Below are 25000 nucleotides of genomic sequence, written 5' to 3' on the forward strand. Positions count from 1 at the left end.
TATAGTGTGTGTGTGGGCCTAGCCTACAGGGTGTTGTGATGCGTCTAGTGCAGTAGTTAGGGGGAAGGTTGCATGTCTACTTCCCATCTGCTTGCTAACCTCTCGCTTGCAGACACTGCCGCGGGCTAGCCTTTGTGGTGAACGGAGAAGCAGCCTTGTGCGTCAGTCTTCTCCTGCCAGTACACAGCCTCTCCTTCACCAAGACTCCTGTCAGGCCTCCACGTGGCCACACACGGTAACTTGAGCCATGCGGCTCAAGGCAAACGTGGCAGGGGATCTCGGAGCTGCAGTGGTCCCCAGAGGCGTGATGTGCAGGCCCACATTGTGGACACGCCCTGGCATCACCCAACCACTGCCCCGCTGCCTTGTGGGTTAGTCTGGGAAGACAAAGGCTAGGGGAGCACACCCTGAGAGAAAAGCAACTGACGTTGGAGATTGCGCGTTCCCATCGTCAAAAAAGACCTCAACGGCGGAGTGGGCGGATGATGGATGTAGAGAACCTCCACAACGGTCACAAAGGCGGAAGAAGGCTGCAGCAAAGATGGGCCCCCAATTGTCTTGGTTTCCATGCCATTGGACCCTGGTCTTTTCTTTGCCAAGGACAGTGTGGTAACTGCCTGTGCACCAGTTTCCCCACTTTAAAAGATTCCCCGCACAGGCGTTCTCCTGAAAGACCCATCATTACCCAACCCCCCTATAAGTCCTATGGCGACCAGGAAATGGTGACGGGAGCAGGACAGTGAAGTCTGGGAGCTTCTAGCCACGCACTGGCACATAGGCGGTGGATGCCTGATTCAGTCGCCTTGCTCTCGGATCGAGGCAGAGAGAGCATTTCGGCAGCAGCACCCACGTCTGAGCAGCCCTATTTAGGGTCCACTCTGCTCACCCTACACGGGAAGGGGCTAGAAAAGGTGCCCTAAAAATAGCCTGCCTCCTATAACCTGACTGGAATACCGCGTCCAGTGGGTTCACCTTATAGCGGTCGAAAAACAAAAACAAAAACAATGAACTTTGGAGCTTGGAATGTCAGAACACTTATGGACAGTGCCTCCAGCAATCGTCCAGAAAGAAGATCGGCGATCGTTGCCAGGGAGTTGAAAAGGTGCAAGATCGATATTGCTGCCCTGTCTGAAACCCGCTTGGCTGAGGAGGGGCAACTAAATGAGGAGAAAGGGGGATACACTTTCTTCTGGAAAGGAAAAACAGCTGATGAATCCAGAATCCACGGAGTGGGATTTGCCATCAGAAACTGGCTCATCTCCCAACTCTCCGAATCTCCAATAGGCATCAATGAGCGACTCATGACCCTACGCCTGAGGCTCTCAAACAATCAGATGGCAACGGCTGTGAGTGCCTATGCACCAACTTTGGACTCACATGATGAAGACAAGGAGACCTTCTATGCAACCTTAGACCAGGTTCTATCGGATATCCCGAAATAAGATAAGATCCTTCTACTCGGGGACTTCAATGCCAGGGTTGGCAAGGATCACAAGCTCTGGAAAGGCACTCTAGGTAAAGAAGGTGTTGGGAATGTCAACTCCAACGGAGTCCTTCTTCTGTCAACGTGTGCTGAACATGATCTTCTAATAACAAACACCCTTTTCCGCCAGAGAAACCGGTTCAAAACGTCCTGGATGCATCCCAGATCAAAGCGCTGGCATCTCATAGACTATGTCATTGTCAGGGCCAGAGATCGTAAGGATGTTAACATCACCAGGGCCATGATTTGTGCAGACGACTGCTGGACAGACCACCGCCTCATCCGCTCCAAAATGAACATCGAGCTGCGGCAGAAGAGGAGGACACAAAGGAGACTGTTCCGCCCTAAATTTAACATTGATAGCCTTGGAGACACAGATAGGGTGCAACATCTACAAAACACCCTGTCTGTGAAACTCCCTGAAGAATATCCTGAGGATGTGGAGGAACACTGGAAGGCTCTTAAGACCACGCTACTTGAAACCAGCAAGGATACCATTGGCTACAGGACTAGGAAACACCAGGACTGGTTCGATGAAAACGACATCGAAATACAACAGCTGATTGATGCCAAAAGGAAAGCTTTTTGTTCTTGGCAGAGCGACATCAACTGCAGGGACAAAAGGCAGGCCCACGCCAAGGCAAAGGCACTTGTCCAGAGCAGAGTGAGAGAGCTGAAAAACAAATGGTGGATGGAGAAGGCTCTGGAAATCCAGAAGCTTGCTGACTCTGGGGATACCAGGGGTTTCTTCAACGCTACCAAGGCTGTTTATGGGCCCAGCTATCGAGGCCTAAACCCCCTCCGCTCTAAAGATGGACAAACCCTGCTCAAGGACGATGTAGGTATCAGTTCCAGATGGCGTGAACACTTCCAAGAGCTCCTGAATCGGAACTCCACAGTGGAGATGGAAACCATCAACCAGATTCCTCAGCGACCCATCATGGAGCATTTGGGTGATCCTCCCACCGAAAATGAGGTCCAGGCTGCCATCAGAAAACTGGGTAACAACAAGGCTTCCGGACCAGATGGGATACCAGCAGAAATATTAAAGCAAGGCGGACCAAAACTCCTTTGCCACATCCATAGCCTCATTGGTAAAATCTGGGATAAGGAGGAAATCCCAGCCGAACTCAGGGACGCCCTCATTGTCACCATCTTCAAGAAGGGAGATAAGGCGGACTGTGGCAACTACAGAGGCATCTCTCTCCTATCCACAACAGGAAAAATACTGGCCCGTATTTTGGCAAACCGGTTATTGCCGCTGTCAGAAGAGATCCTCCCAGAGTCCCAGTGTGGATTTCGTCCAGCTAGGGGAACATCGGACATGATTTTTGCAGTTCGTCAACTGCAAGAGAAATGTCGAGAACAACACCTGCCACTATACATGGCATTCATTGACCTTACAAAGGCCTTTGATTCTGTGAACAGAACCGCCCTCTGGGGTGCCCTCTCCAAGATCGGATGCCCAGACAAGTATTTGAAGATCTTGCGTCTGTTGCACGACGACATGACCGCAGTGGTAGTTGGAAATGGCGGCTCTGAAACGGCTCCCTTCAAAGTTGACACTGGTGTCAAGCAGGGCTGCATCATCGCACCAACCCTGTTTGCTATCTTCATCTCAGCCATACTTCACCTCACCAGTCAAAACCTGCCTGAGGGAGTCCAGTTCATATGCCGGACAGACGGCGGGCTCTTCAACCTGAGTAGGTTCAGGGCAAAAAGTAAGGTGCTTATATCCTCCATTACAGAGCTTCAGTATGCAGATGACAATGCTCTTGTTGCTCATTCTGAGCTGGACCTCCAGAACATCATGGATGCTTTTGCCAGAGCGTACCGACTCCTGGGACTTGACATCAACATAAAGAAGACTCAGATCCTGTACCAACCGGCCCCTGACACACCCTACCAACCCCCCCCCCCCCAATTTATGTGGACAACAACATCTTGGAAAACGTGGAGCATTTCGCTTATCTTGGCAGTCTTCTTTCAACGAGAGCTGTCATCGATGCCGAGATCCACCACCACATAGGTTGTGCCAGCGCAGCTTTTGCTAAGCTCAAGAAAATAGTTTTCGAGAATCGGTTCATCCAGACCAACATCAAGCTTCTCGTATATAAAGCTGTAGGTATGCCCACTCTGCTCTACGGGGCTGATAGTTGGACCACCTACAGCAGACACCTGAAGGCTCTGGAGCAGTACCACCAGCGATGTCTCCACAAGATCCTCAGGATCAGCTGGGAAGATAGGCGTACCAACATTAGTGTTCTGAAGGAAGCTAACATGCCCAGCATCACTACGACTGTCATTCGGCACCAGCTGCGATGGACAGGCCATGTAATTCGCATGCCAGACAGTCGCCTTCCAAAACAGATGTTGTACGGACAACTGACGGAAGGACAACGCACCCAAGGGGGGCAGAAGAAGCGGTTTAAAGATAACCTCAAAATCCACCTGAGGAAATGCTGCTTCAACCTCAACACCTGGGAGGATGATGCCCACCAGAGGGTTTTGTGGAGCAGGATGGTCCATGAAGGCACAGCACAATTAGAAAAGGACCTCCACCGTGCCGCGGAAACCAAGAGGCAACAAAGAAAGGAGAGATCCACTACCAAAACAGCTCCTCAGACCACCACCACAACCACCACTACTACCACGACAATCACGCACATATGCCCCCACTGCAATAGAGTCTGTGGATCACGGATTGGCCTCTACAGCCACCTGAGGACCCACAGATGACCAGACTCACCAACGGGAGGACTATCATACTCGCTTCGAGTGATCGCCAATGATGATGATGATGATATGTATATAGATAAGAATGTGTGTATATGTACGGTATGTATATATAGTATATATGTGTGTATATATTTGTGTGTATGTATGTATGTGTGTATGTATATATGTAAATGGGTAGATATATAAATAAATACTTTGACTACTAGCATGTTACTCACTATCCGGCAACCAGCGCGCTCATCGCTAGCTGACAACTATTACATTCATCGCTCGTTAAAAACTTGAGCGCTAATCGCTAGCTGGCCACTAGCGCATTAAACGTTAGCTGACTCGTGCCTTATTAGCCAGCTGTCAACTAACGCTCATCGCTCACTGGAAACTTGGAATCTGACAACTAAAGCATTAAACTCCATCTTAAATGCTAACATGATTATAATTATATTTTATTCATATTTATTATTATTATATAGTAGTGTGGCCATGTCATTGTCCTTTCTGAACTGCATAAAGTGTGTTGGACCCCCTGGGGGTCGCTGATGAATAATTTTAGGCTTCACAGTTACTGTCGCTGCTCGAGTGCAGTACAGTGTTTTTATTGTTTGCTATAAAGAGTATTGGCAAAAAAAAGAGAGGTTTATTTATTTTTATCCACCTCAACAAGCAACAAGTCGGTTCTTATTTTAGCCTAACTTGCGTCGTATTTTGTCCCAGGTGCCGCATCCGAGTGATCGACACTTTCGGCACGGAGCCGGCGTACAACCACGAGGAGTACGCCACCCTGCACGGCTACAGAACCAACTGGGGCTACTGGAACCTCAACAGCCAACAGTACATGACCATGTTCCGTACGTGGAGTCTTCAAAACTCGTATTTGTACCATCATTTCATCTTCTCATAGATCAGTAGTTCCTAAAACAATTCTACACATTTTTACTATTATTACTGTTATTTATCACTACTTTATTAATGACTTGTTACTGTAGCAAATCAGGTTTGTATGATAATGTTCAGCAAAATGTGATCCATCTTCATATCTGGTAAGATATTTTGTCATTTCCTATCTGGCAACCCAGCTCTACATGTATTGACACACAGTACAGAGCAGCGTTGCCAGGTGGAAAATGACAAGTTATTGTACTGAAAACTTAAAACGATAATTTAAATGTTGGTGATGTTGCTGAGGAATAGGGATGTGTACCGTTCACATTTCAACGGATACGGTACCAATTCCTGGTAGCTGGGAATCGATACCGGTACTTAACAGTACCCATTTTCATTACTTTTAGTCCAAGACGTTAGATGGCAGTAGAGAATTACATTTACGTTAACACGGTTTCGATTATGCCGTGTAGTCTTTTGCTGCGCCTTAAAAAGTGTTAATACTGTAAGGGATGTTGTTCAGGACTAAAGATGGGTGCCGTTCACATTTCAACCGATATGCTGGGACTCGATACCGGTACTTAACAGTACCCATTTTTAGTTCTTTTACTTCAAGATGTTAAATGGCAGTAGTGTGTAGTTTATACATAGTTTATACAGTTTCGATTATGCTGTCTAGTCTTTTGTTGCGCCCCTAAAAAGTGTTAATACTGTAAGTGATGTTGAGGATAGGGATAGGTGCCGTTTACATTTCAACCGATACGGTACCAATTACTGGTAGCTGGGGAATTTATACCAGTACTTAACAGTACCCATTTTCAGGACTTTTAGTCCAAGACGTTAGATGGCAGTAGTGTGTAGTTTATACATAGTTTATACAGTTTCCATTATGCCGTCTAGTCTTTTGTTGCGCCCTAAAAAGTGTTAATACTGTAAGTGATGTTGTTGAGGACTGGGGTTGGCTGCCGTTCACATTTCACCTGATACGGTACCAATTCCTGGTAGCTGGGAATCGATATCGGTACATAACTGTACTCATTTTCAGTACTTTCAGTCCAAGACGTTAGATGGCAGTAGTGTATTACATAGTTTATACAGTTTCCATTATGCCGTCTGGTCTTTTGTTGCGCCCTAAAAAGTGTTAATACTGTAAGTGATGTTGTTGAGGACTAGGGATGGGTGCCGTTCACATTTCAACTGATACAGTACCAATTCCTGGTAGCTGGGGTATCGATACCAGTACTTAACAGTACCCATTTTGAGTACTTTTAGTCCAAGACGTTAGATGGCAGTAGTGTGTAGTTTATTCATAGTTTATACAGTTTCCATTATGCTGTCTAGTCTTTTGTTGCGCCCTAAAAAGTGTTAATACTGTAAGTGATGTTGTTGAGGACTAGAGATGGGTGCCGTTCACATTTCAACCAACACGGTACCAATTCCTGGTAGCTGGGGAATCGATAACGGTACTTAACAGTACCCATTTTCAGCACTTTTAGTCCAAGACGTTAGAATGCAGTAGTGTGTAATAATAATAATAATGGATTAGATTTTATATCCCGCTTTTCTATTATTAGATACTCAAAGTGCTCATAGAGAAGTGGGAACCCATCATTCATTCACACATTGTGGTGGTAAGCTACATTTGTAGCCACAGCTGCCCTGGGGTAGACTGACCGAAGCGAGGCTGCCAGTTTGCGCCTCCGACCACCACCTATCATTCATTCATCATTCATTCACCAGTGTGAGCGGCACCGGGGGCAAGGGTGAAGTGTCCTGCCCAAGGACACAACGGCAGCGATTTGGATGTCAAGAGGCGGGGAGCGAACCTGCAACCCTCAGATTTCTGGCACAGCTGCTCTACCCACTACGCCATACCGCCCCTAGCCGTGTAGTTTATACATAGTTTATACAGTTTCCATTATGCGGTCTAGTCTTTTGTTGCGCCCTAAAAAGTGTTAATACTGTAAGTATTGTCCTTATTAGACACCAGCTGTTTTATTGTAATGTGCGTGTTCGTTGTAGTTTTCACTAACAAATTTGGAGGTGTTGAAATCGCCATGGAAAATGGCTAATGCTAACCGGTAACCTGTCAATAGCAAAGCTAATATCTATTAGCATCAAGCTAGCGCAATTTTTAAAAAGTGGAGCCTTACTTTACTTACATTGTAGCGGCTTTTTGAGTCGATTGCTTTGTTGGCATGGAAAATGGCAACATTACCCAGCGGTAGTTTGGCTGAGTCCACTCTCAGTGCTGCTGGAGTGAACTCCAATTGCTGAAGTGCAAGCCGGTGTAATAGGCATGGCCCCCCCTGGGGATGCGTGGGATGATTCTGGGGGGGCGGCAGACGTTGTTCCACCAAAACTTGGTCAAGTTGACAGTCTCAGCCGTGTTGTTAGCATTGTGTGTCCCGCATTGTTTCGCATTAAGTGGTACCTGTAAGTCTCGGTTCTGACATCACTCAGGCCAAAGACTCACACAGGTGGAGATGTGTTATTGATGAGGCAGGAGTTGAAGATGAAGTGCGGTAAAAATAGCGCTACGATTAGCCACCGTGTTGTTAGCATTGTTCACCTTTAACCCCAAAAAGCGTAGTGGCGCTTGGTGAATATCTTTTTTAATTGCCACAACATAATAATAGAAAATAAGACAAATACTGCACTGTAATACATTTCGAACAAATATACAATTTAATTCCACACTTAATCTCGGCCACAATGACGCTGCAATGGCTTTACAAAGAACAGAAAAACAATGTGGGTAGAGTGAGGCTGCAATATGTAAAGCGTGAAGTGGCAAGGGACGACTGTACGCAGAATTGGACTTGTTCAGTCGTAACCTCAATCTTGTTTTATTGTTTGTCCCCTGGCAGCTCACACCCCAGACAACTCCTTTATGGGCTTTGTGGCTGAGGAGCTGAACGACACCGCTAGGATGAACATCCAGAGGAACAAAGTCAACAACATGGCGTTGGTCTATGGTAAAGAAGCTAACATGTGGAAGGTTGGTAACACACCAACTACAGTATGTACACATTACACTTGTATCACACTTTGTTGTAGGACCTGAAACGTAGTATATATATATATATATTTTTTTTGTGTGTACATATATATATATATATATATATATATATATATATATATATATATATATATATATATATATATATATGTGTGTGTGTGTGTGTGTGTGTGTGTGTGTGTGTGTGTGTGTGTGTGTGTGTGTGTGTGTGTGTGTAAATATGAGCGTATAAATGTGTGTGTATTGAATTGATTTGAATATGTGTGTATGTATATGTGTGTGTATATTGTTGCGTTTGTCAAAAAAAACAAAAACAGCACCTACTTTAATGTGGGGCCTGCTTTAGAAATGTTGTACTAGAGGTAAAGATCTTTTTAAAAGATCTGAAGGGGGAATTGAAGGATATATATATATATTTTCATATATCCATATTTTGTGTTACTTATTAATTTTCATAGTCGTATTACATATAGCTAATGTTCCATATTGTACTCTTTGCTTTTCTAATCATCTCATGACAAAGTGCTTGCACTGGGGATGGCCTTGGGGTGGAAGGCAGAGAGAAGGAATCCTCCTTGCTTCCCTTCAGGCCGACTCTAGATAAGAAGCACAATGAGCATGTGTTTGAGGTGAGACAAGTGAGGGCGGGGGGGGGGGGGGGGGGGATATTGAAGAAGAGAGTGTTTTCCGAGATTTTGTCAGATCAACTTGGGCTCCGCATTTATATGTGTTGTTCGAGGCTGGTCTCTATTCTCAAATATTTGAAAATATTTTATATATTAAAAGCACTTTGTCATGAGATGATTAGAAAAGCAAAGAGTACAATATGGAATATTAGCTATATGTAATATGACTATGAAAATTAATAAGTAACAGAAAATATGGATATATGAAAAAAATATATATATATATCCTTCAATTCCCCCTTCAGATCTTTTAAAAAGATCTTTACCTCTAGTACAACACTTCTAAAGCACGCCCCACATTAAAGTATGTGCTGTTTTTTGTTTTTTTTTGAGCAAGCTAGCAATAAAACAACAGCTTAGCTACATGGGAGATAGATGGAGGGAGTCCACGTCAATGTCGTCATGGTCAGGGAAGGAAACCAACAATTCTCGAAAGTCTCCATTTTGCTTGACCCCCTTCAAAGACATAACGAGCCCAGAAACAGGGTGGGGTTGACCTTCTACAGCTCTAACAATGATGCGGGTGCATAGAGACTTAGCACAAGGAGCGATAAAGCAACCGCATGAGGCTATAATGGCCAAGAAAACTCCAATGGAGACCAGGACAGACTTAATTAGGTCAGTCCACCTGCCAAATGTGCTTTGGAGCCAATCTTTGAAGGGGTCAGAGACCCCTGAAACTTCAGTAAGTTCCTTAGACAGGGCCTGGAGGCCCTCTAAGGCCCTCTGAACTGAGCCATCGGGGGCAGTGTTGTTAGGAATGAAGGTACAGCATTGGTCACCAAACATTGCACACACACCTTCTTCCTTGGCTAGGATGCGGTCAAGGGCTATGCGGTTCTGGATGGCCATGAGGGAGGTCGGGGCAAGTTGTTCAGCAAGTCACTCAACAGCGTCAGTCAGGTTGGTCGGTCTCAACAGATTATAAAAAAAAAATAGTTAATGTGTTCTACATTTTTAGTAGCAGTCACAGGGAAAATAGCACCAATGATAGGAAGGTTTTCGAAACCTGCACAGGATTCATACCACAATTTACGTTGTGAGAGGACCCCCCTAGGTTGGCCTATTGCATCAAAGTAAACACCATCAGGATTTATCGTCAAATCAAAGGAGCCCGTTACACTCCTCCGAGATAAAACATGGCGGCGGCGGCGGGGAGTTAGAGAGGCCGCTGAGACAGGAGTTACAAGGGGAGTTAATGTGGTACCCACTAGGGTGAGTGGGGTCACCAGTCTAACCATAGCACAAAGCCCTACGGATAACGTTGGGATTCTAATGTACAATCTGTGCTCCCCACAATACCACAATAAGTCAGCTCGTGCCCAAGGGCCTATCCCTGAGCCATCTATCAGTGTGGTGCACCAGGAAGGGTTAATGTCACCCAATTTGTTGGGGGACAAAGAGGGTCCTTTGAATTGAAAACACGTGTAATTCAGCTTTTGGGCCACAAATGGAAGAAGTCGGGTGGAATTGTCAACAGGAGGGCACACTAGCCAACAAATCGCACCCTGGTGGCGTCGGTTCAGAAAACAAGGAAATAAGACAGTTTGAGCCATTTATGTCAGTCAACTTAAAAGGGGCGGGGTAAGTGTGGGGAAAGGGACATCCAGCGGAACAAGCAACACAGTCACCCAGGTTTTGGCTCTTAGCCATGCTAGTCATCCACCTGAGCCACAGGTTGTCTGCACCCGCTCCTAAGGTCAAAGTTACCAGGCCTTCGGTGGTGATGTCATTAGCACGCACAGATGTGAGAGCCTTTGAAACACCACCAAGGTGGGGTGGTACTTTAGGTGCTACAGAGGGTGTAGAGGTAGTTAACGCCCTCTCAAGGACATTCATTTTAATAATTCTGTATCAGTCAGGTCAACCCCCAAAACAACATAAAACGGACGATGGGCACCACTTACCAGAGTATGTTGTCTGCATCCGACACCAATGGTTCAGGGTTGAGTCGTTACAAATATAGAGGTTATTACCACAGTAATAGCTATTGTGTCCCCCGTAATTAATCACACTGCACAGGTAAAAAAATAAGTCTTGCTATCCCCTTTGACCCAGTCTATTTAAAGTCCGCTGTATGTTCTAAGACATTTGTCAGTCACTGTCATCAGGAAGGAAGAACTGAGACACAAAGACAGTAGAACAAGCCCAAGCAGCAGTCTGTCAGGAAATACTACCGGGTGTAACATCCTGCCTTTCGTCTATCAATATCAGAGTAATTTAGGTAACAAAACGGGGATAAACATCAAACTTTTCACTTAATGTAACGACACAGATAGTTATGCTGCAAACAAGCAAGAGAAATTGGATAACTTTGAGTATAAAGGCTGGTCTCAAATAAGGATATACAATATAGAAGTTGAAAAGAGTAATATAGGTAGAAAATCTCTCTCTCAGCGTCGTCTTCTGGGCTGTAGGATTATGTGTGTGTAATTAAAGCCTCGCTCTTCTATGACCTAGAGGGGGAGAGGTTACTAGCACAATCACCCCTTATGTGTGTTACCTCGTTAACACACACACTAAAAATGAGTCTTTTTCTGCTCCCGTTCTTCTTCAGATGCCTCAGGCTCAAAAGGCGCTGCTAGGGGGTCGAGTGGGGCAGATGTTGTGGTGATGTCAGCAATGACATCCGCTGGTGATCTGTCAGGTTCTTCAGCAGGAGTGCAGAGGGAGAGGTGGTACCAGGTGTCCCTTTAACCAGCCAATCGAAGGGCGTGGGACGTCCGTTCCACGACCTTGAAGGGACCAGTCCACCCGGGCTCCGTCCACTTGCGTTTGATGACCTAGATCTTGACCCTCTCAGCGGGCGGAAGGGAATCTGGAGTGGTGGGCTGTCATCCTCGTATCTGTACAGAAGAACTGGCACACAAATTCTGCATTTTTTGTGTAAAATACCATTTTGGTTTTACGCTGAGTCCTCCTTCCATGGGGGGCTGCTGGTCCTGTGAATGGCTGACCTGTATGCAGCTCATAGGGTGAAAAACTCAAAGGGCGGTAAAACAGTTTTATTCACGGACCTTCGAATGATCATTAACGCTAATTGCAACATGTCAATCCAATTAAATTTGGTCTGTGCACAGATTTTAGCCAATTAGTTTTTAATGTTCTGGTCCATCCTTTCAACCTTACCTTGGGACTCAGGATGGTACCCCAAACCTGTATTCTAGTCCGAAAGCCTTTTCGACCAAGGCTAAGTGAGTTTTTTTTTTTTTTAAATGGTTGCCGTTGTCTGACCTAATCTTTTTGGGGAAACCATGTCGGGGTACTAGGTCATTCACAAGTCATTTAATTACTGATATTGCATCCTCTTTTGAGGTTGTTGTTGCTTCCGGCCAACCACTGTGATTGTCAACACAAGTCAGTACGTACCTTTTCCCTTGTACCCTATTGATCATATCAGTGAAATCAAAGACTATACCTGGTTCACCCTCACCTCCTCCATATTCTAAATTTGTTCTACTAAACTACTATCGATGTATAAAATCGTTATTTTCAAAATAAAATTAGTTATAACTTCTTACCCACGGGAAAAATGTTAAAACTATGGAATGTGTCAGAGTCGGATGATTGTCGATTTTTTCCAAGGAGTCTGTATCCACCCTCACTCACCCCCTTCTGTTTCTGAAAAAAGGACTGTGTTAGTCATACTATCACTTTCAGAAACATCTAAGAAAAAGGTCAGCTAATAGTCAAGTAGCGGAGGACAGGTCATGTTTGAGGTCAATGATTGTCTCATTAGCCTCTATGGTCCACTGGGGGGTGTTGTTAGGGTAGGGGACCCCTTAGCGATATCACAAATAACTCAAACTCAACTAAACCCTAACTTTTATGTAACTTATTCAATGTGGTGAAAGTAACAACATATGCTCATATTTATATTGTCACAAATACAAGAAAAATACTACCCTTATGGCGGATGCTTTAGCAATAGTATTTTGAAATTTTACCACACCTGGTGCCCCCAATAATTCATTAAGTCAAGCTCATGTTGTAGAATGACGAATGATGCGGACACGTTTGTTACTGAATACTTTCTATCAGACTTCTGCCATGGCAACTTTGTGTATGTAATGAGCAACTATAATTATTTGATATGCTTAAATGTGTAATGTGTCGTTTTAGCTCAGCTGTTGTGTAGCTGCTACCTCCTCGTAGCCTACAGGTGTCTAAAGTGCAGCCCGTAGTTATGTGTTTAACACAACTATGTGCTAAACCTAAACAATTGAAAATGTGGTATTTGGGTGTCGGTGTAATGTTTGGCAGCTACGCTGTGTCTTATCATTGTACCTAAGTTCTTTGGTTTTGTAGGCGAGACAGAGAGCAAGTGAACAATGTGGGACACAATTATGTCCATCTTATACCATGCTAGTTGTTGCAAATATAGGTCAACATGAGCAGCCACACCTTGAGTTCCAACATATATAAATAATCATAACATATGGCGAGTCGGGTGGCAGAACACACGGAAGCATCTCAGTCAGCCAGGGTTTTCACTGTTAGAGCAGTTGGATGTCAGCCATTCCTGTTGTTTCAGGCTGTGGTATGAGCTCATGGAGGAGCCTTGGTAGTGGTGTCGCAGCTTGGTGGTTGAGCCGTCAGGTAACACCAGGAAGGTTCCTTCTGTGCGATATTGAATGTCAGGGTACAGTCTGTAAAGGAGGTCATTACCAATTTGGCAGGGTGTGTGCAGGTCAATCACGAAGGGGTGCTTTAGTGTGTGTCCCGCAATCTGAACCGGAAGTGGTTTGGTGACAGGTAACCTTCTTGTGACCCCATCGAAGCCTTCGACCTTTAAAGAGGAAGCACACAGTTTCGTTGGTACCTCTGCATTCAGAATCGAATGGGTGGCGCCAGTGTCAATCACGAACTGATAACATTGTCCGTCGACACTCATGTCCAGCAGGGGGCCAGTCTGTATTTCCTGCTGGGGTTCCTGCTGTGGGCGTCCTTTGCCACGCCGGTATAATGTTCGTTTGCCGGCAAACCGGGATCTTTCCTGTTCAGAAATATTCGGACATTCTCGAGCCCAGTGACCAGGCTGGTCACAGGCAAAACAGTTTCTTCCCCGGATTGACTTTGAAGCACCGTGTTGTCCACCACCCGAGTCCAACCGTCTGGTCGTACGTCTGTTGAGGATTCTTTCCTCCACCTGTTGGAACTCAGAAGCAAGGTCACCCAGTGCTGAATATACCCTAGCTGATTTTTGACTAATTAGTTCTTTTGACCTTTTATCTTCAGCGATCTGTAAATTAAGGAGTTGCTTCCTTGCTGCTCTGTCATTAGCCTTATCATCCTCATCTTGAGGAAAGAGACTGCGCATAGCAGTAGCTATGTTTGTAACGTATGGTGTTATCGGTGAGGTCGAAGATTCAGCCATTAATCCTGCTTGTTGTTCTGTATTTTTGCCATCTTGTGTGGAAACACAACGATACAAAATGCCTCTAAAGTCTGCTACGGAGAGAGTGTATCCTGCTGTTAGCTTGTCTAATGTGTTGAGCCAAAGACTCCCACCTTCAGACACAGGTGGAAGTTTGTCAACAATGGCTTGCATGTCTGCCACAGCAAAAGGCTTATATTGAAATCTGCCGCTATTATCAGGAAAAAGTGGATATGCGTGTCCCTCCAGCTTGAGCGTGTGTTGTATGCATGTGGTTCATGTGGGTGTTGGTCAATGTAGCCTTCCATTGAGCCATTAACAGTTACAGGAGACCACAAAGTCTGGCTCTATTGTGTGTTGTTCAAGAATGTCTGATGTGCACGTGAGAGGCTGTCATCTACTGGGGGAGGGCATTTGTTTATGGCAACAAAATGGTCTGGCGTGTGAAGTGAGGAGTTTTGCGTTGACTCATGCATTATCTGTTGTCTAGTAAGATTAGGCATATTCAGGAGGTTTTCCGCTGGGTGGCTGTTATATTGGGGCTTAGGCACCAGAGGTGATTTACACTCAGGAGACAGCGTTAGTTTTGGAGGAGGGTTCAATCTTAGAGAGGCTGTGTGAGCACCGCCCTCATTTTTCACAGGAGTAGGGGGTGGACCAGAGAGCTTTGTTTCTGTTTCGACCACCAGGGCTCCTCCTGTGACTGTCAAAAGTGGGTATAAAGACGCCTCCGGCTTTACGTCATAGGGCGGTGGCTTAGTCAAAGTCTGGGCGGGTCGTTTGAATTGTCTTACGCATGCGCGGCAAGCAAAAGACCAATCAATCCATTCTGTCATATTTGTCTCATTAATCATCTGTTCTTTTGCTGCATTTCGTTTTTCCACATAATCCCCGTTTACTTTTATCATACGCCAAACTCTTAAATTCTCGAGCACCAACCCTGCTCCTTTTTCTCTCGACCTGCCCGTTCCATTTTCACCAGCGCACACACACACACACACATGAGCACGCGCATCCAGCACACACACACACACACGCACGTGTAAGCACTCACGCACACACAAGCAAGTGCCTACGGCCCTACGCACACACACACACGCACACGTAAGCACTCTCTCTGCGTTTCACTTTACCATAAAACTTCCAGTTACTTTTTTATTTTATTTTTTATTTTACCAGACGTTTGAGTTCACAACTTTTCGAGTATTGTAAACTCCCTCTTAACCCTTTCAAGGAACGTTCTCTTTTCTTTTTTTTTTTCTTTTTAAACTCTACCTGCTAATTCCATTGTCGACAACAGTGCATTCAATTGATTATTAAACAGTAATGATTCCCCAGCCGTCATCACATTTTTGTCTGTCACACTCCTTGTCCATTGTGTCTATTTTTCCTTAATTTTAGCGCACACTAAAGTGTCGCCGGGACCTCACAACCAGGGAATCTTTATTGTATTTATTACAAATGGCCTCCAGCCGTGGAATTTATCATATGGTACAGAAGGGCCTCCTCCCGTACGATTCTTAATTTTAGCGCACACGTTAATGCCGCAGGGATCTCGCAACCAGGGAGTATTTATTGTACTTTACAAATGGCCTCCAACCCATCCTTAGTTTGTGTGCACATAAAAATGTCAACAGGGAACTCACAAACAGGGAGTATTTACTGTACCATATGATGGGCATCCATCCCGTTACTCTTTTTAGGGAAGACCAAACACCCAGGGCGAGCCACACCCGACTATTTGCTTACTCGTCAGTGAAGCAGCCCGTCACGGTAATCTTGACACAATGACGTGAGTGGTATTCACAACTTTTATGCAATGGTGGCTACGGCAAAATGCAACCAATCTATCAAAATGCAATCAATCAATCAAAATGCAATCAATCTATCAAAATCACCACTCTGTGTCTGGGGTACGATTCTGTGTTTGACTTACAGACTTCTGGGCAGACTCCTAATGCAGATTTTATCTAAAAAGAAAGGTTCTGCTTACCTTGAATTATGTTTTGGCCATGTGAGTCTGTCCAGAAGATTGCAAGAGAAGGTCCAATTGTCAGCGTGTCATCTCGGACGAAGCCCCCAAATTGTTGCGTTTGACCAGATGTTCCTCCAAGTGGGATGTAAAACGCTGGTCAGTCCCAAGTTCCTTAGATGACGTATAAACTGAACTCAAAGGTACCACCAAGGACAGGATAGGTATTTTGTAATTTATTTTCAAATATTTGAGAATAGAGACCAGCCTCGAACAACACATATAAATGCGGAGCCCAAGTTGATCTGACAAAATCTCGGAAAACACTCTCTTCTTCAATATCACCACCATGCTTGACGGTAGGCCTGGTGTTCCTGGGATTAAAGGCCTCACCTTTTCTCCTCCAAAGATAAGACCTTCTGGAGGAAACTTTCTAGGTGTACTTGCTTTTTGTTTAAAAAAAACCCAACTAGTTTTAGTTCAGCTGTTATCCGAGAAAAATCCATAAATTAGCCGCACCGTTTTATAAGCCGCAGGGTTGAAAGTGTAGGAAAAAAGTAGCGAATTATAAACCGGAATGTACGGTATATTTTTGGTTCCTGTTCGAAAAATTGACACCCAGACAGCAAGTTCTTCTGCCAGGAATGTGACCCAAAGTCTAAAGCTGAAAGAACATTTAGTTTCTATTTGCTGGTCAGGATTCTCACTGTGTGCTAGAGGCAAGGAACACCTCCCCCCAAAGGTTTTTCTTCAACCTGCTTTGCTGCAACAATATTTTTTCACACTTTGCAATGTGAAGTATGTTTGCACAGAATGCTAATTTTTATGCTGTCCTGAGGAGGGAGAACAATATTCTACATGATACTGTATGATGCTGCCTATATTAAGTGTTACTGTTTATTTCTTTGTTCACATGCTTGCTGTGTCATCGTCTCATGCAGCTGCACGTAAGTACACCTCCCTTTTTTACCTCAAATACCTTTTTGCTTGTTTTGCTATTGCTTTGTATAAAGATATTGAATGTTAATCCAATATCAGCTAAAAAACATGATTTCGGCTTGCGTCTAAAATGCAACGTGTTTACGTTGTGATATCATGTGCAATACAAGCAGTCCTGCAGAGTGTTTACTTGTGTGTGATATTATGTGTGACACAAGCAGCCCTGCGGCTTGTTTACTTGTGTGTGAGATATCATGTGCGATACAAGCAGCCCTGCAGCGTGTTTACTTGTGTGTGTGATATCATGTGCAATACAAGCAGTTCTGCAGAGTGTTTACTTGTGTGTGATATCATGTGCGATACAATCAGTCCTGCAGAGTGTACACTTGTGTGTGATATCATGTGCGATACAAGCAGTCCTGCAGAGTGTTTACTTGTGTGTGATATCATGTGCGACACAAGCAGCCCTGCGGCTTGTTTACTTGTGTGTGTGAGATTACATGTGCGATACAAGCAGCCCTGCAGCGTGTTTACTTGTGTGTGTGACATCATGTGCGATACCAAGCAGTCCTGCAGAGTGTTTACTTGTGCGACTTATGCGACAATCCATAAATTAGCCGCAGGGTTCAAAGTGTAGGGGGAAAAAAAAGTTGCATCTTATATTCTGGAATTCATTGCTCGTCTTTTGAACGGTTCTTTGAAAGGAACGGCTTCTTTCAAAGAGCCAGGACAAAATAGCACAAGTTGGAGCATACGAAGCAAGGAACGTGCAGGGAAATGAGTGTCTCCATGGTACACACAAAATCCTCATTTAAATATGGCGGTCTGCACCAGTTTTATTAAATCCGTGCAACACTCTGCATCACTCCAGGAACGGGCGTGATGTTGGCCTCCTTTTTGTCGCTGGGAGACAATGAAAAGTGCGGAGTAACATTCGCATGACATTTATAAATGATTTACGCCTCCCAGACACAGAATGAGTAAATAATTCATATCTTTTACAGGGCGTCATTTTTTTTTTTCCCAGGGAAAGCAATTCAGCTTTACATCAGAATGCATTTCGGTCTGTATTAAAAAAAACCCTGGAGGTTGGAGAGTAAGGAGGCGAGGGTGTCAATCAGTCGGTTTTGCGTCAGGCGAGAGATCGATGCTTCTTGGCTTTGCTGTTGTGCTCCAGCAGTGAGTATCTTATCATACCTAATAAAAATGGACTTCATATATAATTCAGTCTCTATGGAATAACGCTGCTTGAATGATGCTTATTGCAGGTCAAAACCTCGTACTTTCAGTCTCACTAAAAAAGAAGATTTTACAGTAAGAAATACAACTGGAATTTTACCGTTAAAAAAACAGTGGTATTGGTACTGTTTTTTTTTTTATTTACAGTAATGCACTGTAAACATTTTTTTAGATTTTTTGGGAAAACAATGGCATCTCAGTCATCTGAATTTTACCATAACAATTACAGTGATGCTCTTTTTCAATACACAGTAATGCACTGTAAAAACAACATGCAAAAATGTTACGGTAAAGAAAGTAAATAAAAAAATGTCAGTTCATACATAGATTTTTTAACATAATAATTTTGTAATTATATGTGTTGTCAACTTTGTACTTTGTTTTATGTCATTGCCTGAAATAAATGAAAAATGAATGAAACATTAAAAAAATTAAAGTGATACCGCTACAGTAATGCACTGTAAAAAGAGAAAGAAATCCAGTTTTTACAATAAAAAAAAAGTTTTTTTAGACTGTAGACTTTATAGGAAAAAAAATTTTTACCGTAAAAATAACAAGCGTATCGTTTTTCGACAACCTTGCATAAAAAAGAAGGCGGTATTTGACTGTCTAGTGTTGTTTTTCAATACACTGTAAGGCACTGTTAAAAAACAGGATAGATTTTACGGTTAAAAAAAAAAATGGTAGCTTAACCACCATAGCATTAATATAAAAAAATAACGGTGGTCCCGTTTTTTAAAAAATTACATAAATGAATGCACTGGAAAAAACAAAACAACAACATAGATTTTATGGTAAAAAATAAATAAAAAAGAAGCTCGGTTGCCAGAATATTTTTGTGAAAATAACTATGGCATCATTTTTCAATTTTCAGTAATGCACTGAAAAACAAAAACAACCGTAGTTTTTGCGATAAAAAAACAAAAAAACTGTCAGTTCAGTCCCTTGAATTTTACTGTAAAAATAAAATTGTTACGGTTTTTCAATGACCAGTATTGCACTGTAAGGACAAGCTTAGATTTTACAGTAAAAAAGGCAAAATTTGACGGCCACGTGCCGTCTTTCAATTTACAGTAAGGCACTGTAAAAACAAGTTGGGTTTTTTTACGGGAAAAATAAACTCAACACTGTTAGCTCATAGGCCATAGTTTTAATGTAAAAAAAATACCAGTCCTACCTTTTTTTTCAATTTACAGTAATGCACTGTAAAGAAAACACACACAAAAACACAAAATGTCAGCTCAGTCAACTGAATTTTACCATAAAAATAACAGTGATGGGGTTTTTCAATACACAGTAATGCACTGTAAAAACAAGCAAACATTTTACGGTGAAGAAAATAAATTGGCAGCTCATACGGCATAGATTTAACGTAAAAAATAAGTGGTACTGATATAGTAACGCACTGTAAAAAGAAAGTCAACTCCAGTTTTTACAGTAAAAAATACAGTTTTTTTAGACTGTAGATTTTATGGTAAAAAAAAAAAAAAAAAGGCAGATCAGTCTCCAGAATTTTAGCGTAAAAATAACAGGCGTATCGTTTTTCGACAACCGTAAATCTTCCAGCAAAAAAAACCCCGATATTTGACCGTCAAGTGCCATTTTTTTATTAAACTGTAAGGCACTGTTAAAAAAGCATAGATTTTACGGTAACAAAAAACAACTGGTAGCTCATCCACCATAGCGTTAAAATAAAAAAATAACAGTGGTCCCGTTTTTTCGAAAATTACATAAATGAATGCGCTGTAAAAAAAAACAACTTAGATTTTATGGTATAAAAAAAATTAAAAAAGAAGCTTGTTTGTCAGAATTTTATTGTGAAAATAACAAAGGCATCATTTTTCAATTTTCAGTAATGCACTGTAAAAACAAAAACAACCATAATTTTTCCAATAAAAAAACAAAAAACTGTCCCTTGAATTTTACTGTAAATATAAAAGTGGTGCGGTTTGTCAATTTACAGTATTGCACTATAAGGACAAGCGTAAATTTTACAGTAAAAAATAAATAAAAAGGCTAAATCTGACCACCAGTTGCCATCTTTCAATTTACAATAAGGCACTGTAAAAACAAGCATATATTTTACGGTTTAAAAAAAAAAACAAGAAAAACTAGTAGCTCATACGCCATAGTTTTAATGTAAAAAAATACCTTCTTTTTTCGATTTACAGTAATGCGCAGTAAAAACATATAAACTTTGGTTTTTACAGTAAAAACAAAAACCAGCAGTTCAGTCACCAGATTTTTTTTGCAAAATTACAAGTGGTATGATTTTTATTTTATTTAAAGTAATGTACTGATAAAACAACAACCATAGATTTTATGCTGGGGAAAAAAAGGCAGTTAGGTTGCCAGTATTTTACCGTAAAAATAACAAGGGTATCGGTTTTCAATTTACAGTAAGGCACTGTAAAAACAAGCATAGATTGTACGGTTAAAAAAACAACAACTGGTAGCTCATACGCCTTAGTTTTAACCTAAAAAATAACATTGTTTTTAATTGACGTGAATTAATGCAGTGTAAAAAAAAACATAGATTTTATGCTAAAAGATAAAAAGGCAGCTCGGTTGGCAGGATTTTATTGTGAAAATAACAATGGCATCATTTTTTCAATTTACAGTAATGCACTGTAAAAACAAAAACAACCCTAGTTTTTACAATAAAAGAACAAAAAACTGACAGTTCAGACCCTGGAATTTTATTGTAAAAATAAAAGTGGTCGGGTTTGTCAAGTTACAGTATTGCACTGTAAAGAAAATTGTAGATTTCACAGTAAAAAAAGAAAACAGGTCCGTCACCTAAATATACCTAAAAAATAACCGTGGTGCCGTTTTTCAATACACTGTAAAAACAACAAGCATAGATTTTACAGTAAAAAAAAACAAAAAAACAAAACCTGGCAGCTCATTCGCCGCAGCTTTAATGGTAAAAAATAACACTGGTACAGTTTCTTTCAATTTACAGTAACACACTGTAAAAACAAAAACCGGCAGTTCAGTCACCAGATTTTTACCGCAAAAATAAAAGCGGTATGTTTTTATAGTTTATAGTAATGCACTGATAAAACAACAACCGTACATTTTCATGTTGAAAAATAATGGCAGCTCAGTTGCCAGAATTTTACCGGAAAAATAACAGTGGTATCGTTTTTCAGTTTACAGTAATGCACTGTAAAAAATAACCGTAGATTTTACGGTAAAACTGAAAGCTTAGTTGGCAGAATTTCACAGTAACAATAACAATTGTGACATTTTTCAATATACAATAATTCATTGTAATAATCAACATACGATTTACGGTAAAATCAAAAGAACTAAATGTTACAATGCGACCAAAACCCAAATGACGATGAAACGAGGCGTTGGACGTCAATTTACTAGGAGTGGGCGATAATAATACCGTATTTTCCGGACTATAGAGCAAACTTATATATATATCTCACCCACTAAATTTTAGAAGAAAATTATTTTCCATATATTAGTCACACTGGACTTACTTTAGCAGCTTAGTCACAGATGACCATGCTAATTTACGCTCTTGTGTCAGACACTTATTTCGATTTGATGTTTAATTTTTTATTTAATTTATTTGTAATTTATTTATTTTTTTAAAATTTTGTAATGGTACTTTAATTATTATTAATAGTTTATTTTTTTATTTAAATAGTTTTGTCATCCTATTTTAGTCAATTATTAGTAATATCCTTTCAGTTTTAATGAGTGTTGTAATTATACAATGCACATATCTAATTATAATTTTCACATTTTAACTTGATGTTTTGTTGATACGGTACATTCATGTTTGTTGACAACGCCTAGCATGGCTGTACAAGCCAATTCTTGAGTGACAGTCCCTGTTGCACTTAGTGCAAACATGTGTAGAGACTTCATCCCGCTCCTGCTGTGTGATGGTATTTGCAGTATGTTTCCTCCTGTCTCTCTTCTCCTCTGCGAGCTGGCCCCTTCTCAAATCAGCCTCTGCGATACCCCGTCTAACCGCTTGACGCCAGACACTTCGGTTCTCCGCCTGTATCTCCCAGCTGTCCAAGGGAATATTACACGCCTTTAAATCTCTCTTGCATGCGTCCTTGAACCGGAGGGAGGGACGACCAACATGTCTGGAACCAGACATATTAGTTGTCCATACATAATGTCCTTGGGAAGCCGCCCGTCCTCCATCCGCCGAACATGTCCCAGCCATCGAAGACGGCGCTGGCTAAGAAGAGAGTTCATGCTATGGATATTAGCCCGCTGAAGAATGACACTGTGTGGAATATGGTCTTGCCAACTAATACCAAGGATACGTTTGATGCACCGCATGTGAAAAGCGTTAAGTCGACGCTCTTGTCTCATGTAAGTAGTCCAGGTCTCGCTTCCGTAGAGTAAAGTGCTGAGAATGCAGGCCTGATAAACTCGGATCTTTGTATGTTGAGTAAGAGCGTTGTTTTCCCATACTCGCTTTGCTAGTTTAGCCATGAGGGTATTTGCCTTTCCAAGCCTCCTGTCAAGTTCAACATCAAGCGAGAGTTTATTGCTGATTGTCGAGCCTAGGTATATAAAATGATCTACTACTTCTAAAGTGACACCATTCATCTTGATAGCAGGATTTGCAGCACCTTGAACACTGACATTGGTTTTCTGCAGGCTAACTATAAGTCCAAACTGTTCACAAGCATTCGCAAAACAGTCACTTAGACGTTGTAAGGCTTCTTTGGTGTGTTACAAGAGCAGCATCGTCTGAAAAAAGCATCTCTCGGATTAACACTGACCTCCTTTTGGTTTTCGCACGTAATCTTGCCAGATTGAACAATTTGCCGTCAGACCGTGTGTGTAGATAGACACCCTCAATGGATGTGTCAAAAGCGTAGGACAGGAGTATAGAGAAGAATATTCCAAAAAGAGTTGGTGCTAAGACGCAGCCCTGCTTAACACCACTGTTGATAGAGAAGGAGTCCGAACAGGATCCATCATACAAGACTGTTCCCTTCATGTTGGAATGGAAAGAGATCAACATGCTGAGTAGTTTTGGAGGACATCCAATCTTTTGTAGTAGCTTGAACAGGCCCTTCCTGCTGACAAGATCGAAAGCCTTAGTTAGATCTATGAACATCATGTAAAGAGGTTGACCTTGTTCTCTACTCTTCTCTTGAATCTGCATGACTGAAAATATCATGTCGGTCGTCGATCTTCCAGCCCTGAAACCACATTGGGATTCAGGATAGATACGATCTGCAAGTATCTGTAGCCTGTTTAGGATTATGCATGCATAAACCTTTCCAACGATGTTCAAGAGAGAAATTCCTCTATAGCTATTACAGTCACTGCGGTCCCCTTTATTCTTATAAAGTGACACAATGGTGGCATCACGCATGTCCTGAGGTACTCCTTCTTCCTCCCAGCAAAGACACAGTAATTCGTACAGCGGTTTAAGCAGGGCAGGGCTTGCTTGATAGCTTCAGGTGGAATGTTATCGTTACCTGGTGCTTTGTCAGATGGAAGTGAATCAATAGCTTTTTCAAGCTCTACCATTGTAGGCACTTCGTCAAGTTCATCCATGATTGGTAGCTCCTTCGTATAATTTAGAGCAGCATCAGAGACAGTTGTTTCACGGCTGTATAGTTCTGAGTAGTGCTCCACCCATCTGACCATCTGTTCTTCTCCATTGGTAATCTTCTCCCCTATCCGAGATTTAATTGGAGTAGTCCGTTTTATAACAGGTCCTACTGCTTTCTTTATACCATTGTACATGCCATGGATGTTACCAGATTCAGCACTCATCTGGATATCTTCGCAGAGCTGCTGCCAATAGTTGTTTGCACACTGTCTGGCAATGCGCTGTGTGGAACGAGTACTCTTGAGTGTTGCAAGTGACTGAGCATTTGGACATCTCTTGTATGCCAAAAATGCTTTGCGTTTGGCCTCAATTGCTGGTTCCATGATTGGTAGATAGGCATTAAACCAGTCGTGACTAGTTCTTTCCCTCTTCCCAAAAGTAGAAATAGCTGTATTGTAAATTGCTTCTTTAATGGCGTTCCATTTTGCTGTAGCATTATGCTCCGGCAGGTTTTGAAGAGCTTGGTCCAGGGTTGATACATAATCATCCACCTTGCATGAAATTGACATCTTTGATGTGTCAATGCAGGTACGACTCTTTGCTTTGGAGCGATGAATTTTACGGGGCTGTAGGCGCACTTTGGCGCTCACAAGGGCATGGTCCGTATTGCAATCTGCACTATGATAGCTTCTAGTAATAAGAATGTTATTTAGTGACGACCGCCTAGTGATTATCAGATCAAGCTGATGCCATCGATGAGACCTGGGATGTTTCCATGATACTTTGTGCGATGGTTTGCTCTTAAAAAAGGTGTTTGTAATACAGAGGTTGTGATAGGTGCATACCTCCAGCAGCCTCTGGCCATTTATGTTCATCTTTCCGATGCCATGGTGTCCCAAGCAAGATGGCCATGATGCATGGTCTGCACCTACTCTGGCATTAAAATCGCCAAGGACGATTAAGCACTCATCTTTAGGAAATCCCTTGAACTGCTCATCAAGTTGCTCATAGAATCTATCTTTAATCTCCTCAGTTGAAGAAAGAGTAGGAGCATAGACACTGAGAATGTTCACTGGACCTGTAGCAGTGCTGAGACGGATAGACAGCAAT

This window comes from Entelurus aequoreus, linkage group LG06 (assembly GCF_033978785.1).
Source record: "Entelurus aequoreus isolate RoL-2023_Sb linkage group LG06, RoL_Eaeq_v1.1, whole genome shotgun sequence".
Classification (NCBI taxonomy): domain Eukaryota; kingdom Metazoa; phylum Chordata; class Actinopteri; order Syngnathiformes; family Syngnathidae; genus Entelurus; species Entelurus aequoreus.